At 42.2% G+C, this 7,026-nt stretch overlaps 1 long non-coding RNA gene across 1 annotated transcript; it reads left to right on the forward strand.

Annotated features, from left to right (window-relative positions):
* Nucleotides 1–2,471, forward strand: LOC148673294 (uncharacterized). The gene is made up of 2 exons (XR_015935980.1): nt 1–874; nt 2,210–2,471. It is a non-coding gene; the product is annotated as an uncharacterized LOC148673294 (long non-coding RNA).
* The last annotated feature ends 4,555 nt before the right edge of the window (nt 2,472–7,026 follow it).

Here is a 7,026-nt window from a genome sequence, read left to right on the forward strand (position 1 = left end):
CACCAGGGGAAAGGCAAACCACTGTTAGCACTGCAGAGCCTCGTCTGTACCCCTCTCTATAAATGGGTCAAATGGATACAAAAACGGTGAAAAGCAATCATCCAAATTAACAATTAATATTTTGGAGAAATCACACCTCCTGCAGAAGCTCTAGGGAGACATCATGCAGTCTGCTGATCAGGATGGCGGGGTGGTGTTGGGACAGACGCCTTATGAAGGTCAGTCCGTCAACCTTCCTCTCCCTGAATTCAGTAAACAGAAAGAAATACATCAACCAGGACAAGGAAAGAGGTCTAACTGTATAGAGCTATGGGCAACAAGGTCTGTATTTTCCCTAGTCAGAATTGTATTCATAGAAAACGGAATAGGTGGATGCTGATTGTACTCTTTTATGCCTACCAGTCGTCAGAGGGCAGAAACTGAAGGCTCTGGGTGAGCGTCAGCTCAGGCCTAGAGAAGCATCGCAGCCCAGGGTGCTCTGGACCATTTCTCCTCTTCCCTTTAAGGGCAGGGGACAGCTCATCTAAAGGTCACAACAGAGTGGGGAAACATTCTGTGATCAGTTTGGTCACCACTGATTTGACTAAACCAGATCGTGAAAGGCTTCTGCCTCAGGGTATCAGTAAAAAAGCTCTAGAAGAAGGAAAAAACCTGACCTTGAAAGAAAGTGGTGGAAGAAGGTGAGAAAATCAGTGCAGATGTGAGGGAGATGCTGATCTGACCTGCAATATGGGGGGTACTGTTCAGAGGCAGAAAAATGACGTTATCCCTCTCCTCTGCAGATCCATCCCTCCTATCATGCGCAGGCGTTTCTTAACACTCCCCGCGCTCCTCTTCTGGTCCTGGACGTGCCCCATCTTGTGGGCTGTTACTGGTAGGTTTGCTTTCTGCTGTAATAACAGACAAGCACAAGTCAACCCTGGGGAATCTAGGCTCAGCACAGTTTTGGGACTAGCTGGACCAGTCCTGGTAAAAGTTTTTACTTTCAGTCCTCTGATATATTTACTGTAGGACCCCAAGACATCAATTGTTTCACAGCATTGAATAGTGATTCATAGTATTCATATACATATACATATACTTGTACTTGCTCCACCTAAAAAAACAGTACTGATGTATTGTCAATATCAATGTCAGTGCCAGTATTAGCAAATTAGAAACTGAAATTGCAATTGCGTAGCCAGCAAAAAATCACCCTGGGAACAGGATAGTGATAGGATAGTGTTTAGAGTAATCAGCTGCTCAGATCTCAGCTAAAACTAAATTGCACAAGAATATATCATCTGTAGCATAAACAACTTGGAGTGTAAAAAAAGAATCCATACAAATTGACAGAACAGATCTGATTTAATTCACTTACGTTTTCTAAAAAGAGAAGAACAAAACACTTTCGTAACTACTTGTCACCCTCAGGACTTGGTTGCTGTTGTGTGTATTTTTAGGGGAGTACAGTATAAAACAAATTTCGCGTACAAATACAGTATATTCAGAGTCTAATCACAATCATTAAAGAAACAAACACAATTTAAAAACACTTCCATAAATGCTATATATTTTTGGGTACTGCGTCTTACAATTATTATTATTGGATGCCATTAGAGTTGTTCATAACATTTACTTCACTAGGGACAACAACATCCAAGAACTGAATGTTTTGTGAATGCTAGCAATACCTACCTAGAAAAATTTGGTTTAACCCATCTGGTTAATAGGCAGCCTCCTGGCCATAAGACAAGCAGTCTCGAACCCCAGTCATTTGAGTGAACCGAGGGGTAGCTGCAAGGTGGAGATGGGGTGTAGGAGGAATGTTTGAGATAAATGCGAAGGGAGGTGTTGGAGTTCAGTATACTGTATGTAGCTAGTTTTATAATGCTGGTGATTAGGAACAGCTGTGTGAGATTGACTTGTCATTGTTATCCCTCCCGAACGTCAGTTAATATCTTCCATAGTTTGCTATATCTGGCAAGCCTTCTTGCATTTTATTTTGAGTTTCCTCTATATTTTGCTGCTGTAACATAACTTACAGCCATATGACAGCAACTTTATAATGCTGCTTATAAAATTAAGTACAGTACATAGATGAAAGTGCCATGCAAGGGATTTGATAGGTGTTTTCTAAAAGCATGCTAAAGGCTTTCACAAGTTATCCACTAGAGTCTACAAAAAATGTAAAAATGTTTAGATAAATAACTGTGCCTGATCATTGTAGGCAATCTGGCTGGTCCCAAGATGATCAAATCCCTCAAATACCGAAGATGCAAATACCACTGTAGATGAAAATAGAACTTATTAGTCCTGTTTCATTGTTATTTCCTATATACTGAACCCCAAGGTCTACAAAAACATTAAAAATGTTTTAATTTCTGAGCTTTCTGAGATAAATAACTGTGCCTGATCATTGTAAGCAATCTGGCTGGTCCCAAAATGATCAAATCCTTCAAATACCAAATATATTATAGTTGGAAAAGAAACATATTAGTCCTGTATCATTATTATTTCCTTTATAGTGAACCCTTGAACACATTTTTGCTGTTTGTTATTATTGGGTCAATTCCTTTCCAGGCTGTATTTTTACATCTAAAATACTTTAATATTCTATTCCAGAATACTGTCTGTATAGGGCTTCAAATACTATAGTTGTGAATATTAGGTCAGTACGTAGACAGGACTTGATCATAATATACTGTAGTTACACTTGTGTGCTATGGCATTACAGTATGCAGAGTACACACGTGTGCTGATGGAGACATTATTACCAATCTTGATTGTTTTTGATGTCTTGATGTGAAGTGTTTATAAATAAATATACTGTAGAAGGTATTATAAAAAACTAAGACATTGATGAAACACAAAAATGAAAGACCTACAGAGCATTTTCAAACTCAAAAGTTTTGTTTGTAAAAAACTCAAAACAAAAGCAAAGAGAAATAAAGGCCTCTTACTCACCTCCTCGACCTGGGGGTGACTGTTCTGTTGGACTGCCTGCCCATAGACTCGCGCCAGGGGCTCGACACTTGTGTTGCCAGTGCTGGTGCCTTGCCCAGGGCACGACATCAGGCTCTGCTGAGAAGCAACTCGAGTGGAGCTCCCCAACACTCCTATAGAGACAAAGTGACCAAAGCAATGGCCCTGAGACTTAGACCTGCACTGAGCTCTTGAGAACATATGAACATATTTCAGAACCAATATTAATAACTGCATCACCTGTTTTATTTTTAAAGTGTTAGTGAGTTGGAATATATGATTTAATTACATGGTCTGACAGGCATCACTGAAATGGACGCAACAATATTAAAATAATAATGTGATAATAGCCAGATTCGACTGAAAGCAACTCACCAAATTGAGGCTCAGAAATTACACCAACAAATTGTTATGACTTTAAAAATATCACATCTCTGCCTATGTTACACATTTGTTGACTACAAAAACTCTATCATCATGATCCAGAGTCCCATTGACTACATTAGATTAGTTAAAGCCTGCATTCCCATCTGATATTATCATTCCTTTGTGGACTAACTATCACATAATGCATCACATAACACATAATTTAACAAAGAATCAAGGCTTAATAGTCAATTTTCCTTTGTTTTTCCTCAGAAAAACTAATTATCCTTCAGAGCCAGTCCTTGTTATCATTAGTAACATCTTAACCAATGGTGCAGCCGACTCACGTCTGGGGATTCTGGACACTCTGCGGGGCCATCGGCCCGCGGGTGTGGCAGCAGGAGGGGACACCACTGTCAGCCTTTCCTCCTCAGGCTCACCAGGCCCATTAGAATAGGTCAGCCACTGCCCCACTACACTCACATCCGGGGTCACACCTGCAAAACAAAGTCCGCATTTCTCGACAACCTTCACCTGTCAAAACCCACAGCAGCAGACACACTGACACTCATGCCGAAGTACAAATGCCAAAATGAACTGAGAAAAATGTAGGCAGGTGTTATTCTTTATTTCTTTATCTCTAAATAAGACCCAGTAGGCAGCAATAATGAACAGCAACTGTGTTTTCTGTGGACAAAGACAGTTTTTTCACTCAAGAAAATGACTAGGAAATGCAATAATCTAGTCTAGAAAAGAAAAAACTGAAACAGACTGTGCCCCATTCAAAACCCAAGCTGTACTGTTTAATTACTGTTCAGTTTTGCCCAGTCTCACGGCTGGTTTCTCAGCACACACTCATACACACAAGCAAACACATTCAAACAAATGACAAGACAGCAGCTCCAGCTGTCAGCACCTTGGTTGGGGCTGTCCTCCACTCTGGAAGCAGCCATCAGCTTTCTGGAGGGGATTCCAGCCAAGCGAGGCCTTGCAACTAAAGGAGGGGAGTTATCGGAACTGCAGACATGAAAAAAATCATAACAATCAGCACTGCTCTGACAGTTATCTTTACAGAGCTGCCAATTTTGTGATCCCCAACCCCACAGGCAAGAATGTTGTGATGTCCACCACTGGTGTGTTCTGACCTCCTCGTAGTCCACTGCCTCCTCTTCTCCATAAAGCTGCAGGTTACTTTCCATTGGGCGCTCCAAGGGGCGCCCTGTCTGGCCGGCCCTTCCTGAGTCCCTGTCAGGCAAGGGCTTGGTTCCTTGAGAGATCAGGGGCACGGGTTCAATCCCATTGAAGACACAGCGGCAGGTTGTGGAGCACATCTGAGAAGCTCTGAGGAGCTCTTGGAAGGTCCTTCCCTGGCTTCCCCTGAAGAACACAGTCAGGGCTTACACATACTGTCTGAACATAACGTTCTGAGAGGAAACTATATTTCCACTTGACCTTTAAGAAGAATAAAGGGTGAGGACTGCTTGTCTATTGTGAAGGCTTTAGTGGTTAGTCAGGATGGCAGTCTTCCTAACAAGTTGCCATTGTTGCTAAAACACTACATCAAGTCCCCTGCTCTTTCACCACATGGAGGTCAAGATTGTGCAAACCAACTTGACTGTAACTTCTACCAGTCTTCATAATAGGCAATCAGTCCTCAGTCTGATACTTAACAGTAATCAATAGTATCACTATCACCAAAATTGGAATCAAAACTGCAGTTGTCAAAAATCATCCAAACTACCATCATCAATGTTCCTCAATTTTTATGATCACTTAATAAAAACTGAACAAGATGAAAGAAAGGAGAAAGAACAGTGGGGCCAGTCTTACTAGCCTCTAAACTTTTACCAAAGGACTCCTAAAAACATTAATGAAAACGAATGTTAGAAACATAATGTTTTTACCACATCAGCAGCAGCAGAAGAGCCTTTTCTTGATGTAAGGCAGTTTAAAAAGACAGAGCAGAACCAAGTATACAGTAATACATTTTTTTTTTCCCTGATGCTGGAGAATCCTGTATCATGGATAAAAAGGTAAGTTTATTTTCGTTTTGTACAGTTATGAAGGTGGGTTGTTAGAAAGGAATAGTGTCAAGTCTATAATAAATTCCTCTTCACAGGCCATTAGACAGTTTTTGTTACAAGTGAGGTTTTGGATGTAACTCTGGTACCAGTCCCTATTATCATTAGTGACATCTTAACCAATGGTGCAGCCGACTCGCATGTGGGGATTCTGGAAACTCTGCGGGACACATGGCCAAGGGGTCTGGCAGGAGGTGGGGACACCACTATCAGCCTGTCCTCCTCAGGCTCAGCAGGCCCGTTACAATAGGTCAGTTGTTGTCCCGCTACACTCACATCTGAGGTCACCCCTAGAAAACAAGGTCAAAGTTTCTCAAAACACCCTTCAGAACTGTCACCCTTTTCACCAATCTCACAACACCAAAGCCCACAGTAGCAGACGCTCTGACATACACACCAACCTCAACACAAGGAGGGCAAATGCAAGAACTGACTGAGAAGAATAAGCGGCAAGGTCTTTATCTTCTTTATCTCTATAACTCTAACTGAGTCCCAGCAGACAGGAAGTTTCAATCTCTACTGTGCTGTACTGTTCAAACCTAGAGCTACTAGGTTACTTTCAGTTTTGCCTACTCTCACGGCTGGTTTCTCAGCACACACTCATACACACAAGCAAACTCATTCAAACAAATGACAGGCCAGCAGCTCCAGCTGTCAGCACCTTGGTTGGGGCTGTCCTCCACTCTGGAAGCAGCCATCAGCTTACTGGAGGGGATTCCAGCCAAGCGAGGTCTTGCTACTAAAGGAGGGGAGTTATTGGACCTGAAGACAAGACACAAATGGAGACACGGTGGAGGAAAGTGAAAAAATGATAAACACTGCTCTGTCATCTTTATAGAGTTCGAGCAGTGTTGTCAACTCTGTTCACTCCCTTGCCAAGTTCACAATCCTGCTTTGAAGCACATAAAACCACAAAAGATGCCAGCTTGAACAACAACCTAACTTATCAACACTCTTCACTCCAGCCCCCACAAATAGGAATAGGAATCAGGTGCGCAGAATAAAGTCTTGAGTGAAAGGGCTGGAGCACCCTTAAGGAGGGGGAGCTATAATCGTGACACCCGGTGGTTCAACTGACAGGGAAGAACAGTGAAACATGTATCACCCAGCTAAGAGCTTTGTCTGGGGAGAATAAACAGTCTTGTGAGGGATTTGTTTACCTAAAGATTAGATCCTGTAAATCCCTCATAGCCTCCCTAAGTCTGTCCCAGTCCAGTGCGTAGAAGGGGTTAAACCTAAAGTGAACTGTTAATGGTGTGTTGGTTTCTCTGTTATGGGATACTTGAGCACTTCTGTCATGCTTGTCTCACTTCACAGTGTGCTATAGAGTTACGTATATGGGGAGACGGAAGGAGGCCACAGGACTATTGGGGCAGCGAGTTTTACTTCCTGAGTACCAGATTTTAACATTGATTCTACCATTTACGTGCACTTCTCATGCGAATGTGGGTGGTTCTATCCCAGATCTGTTGGGTTGGGATGTTATGCAGCATTACAAGTAATGACTATCCAGAACAGGGTATCACGTGGCTTCAACTGACTGTGATCACTCAGTATGTTGATGGTATTCTGAGTGCTTCCCCTGACGAGGAAACCCACAAGTCTGAGTTGCTTC

Source organism: Lepisosteus platostomus, chromosome 4 (genome assembly GCF_059453375.1).
Source record: "Lepisosteus platostomus isolate fLepPlt1 chromosome 4, fLepPlt1.hap1, whole genome shotgun sequence".
Classification (NCBI taxonomy): domain Eukaryota; kingdom Metazoa; phylum Chordata; class Actinopteri; order Semionotiformes; family Lepisosteidae; genus Lepisosteus; species Lepisosteus platostomus.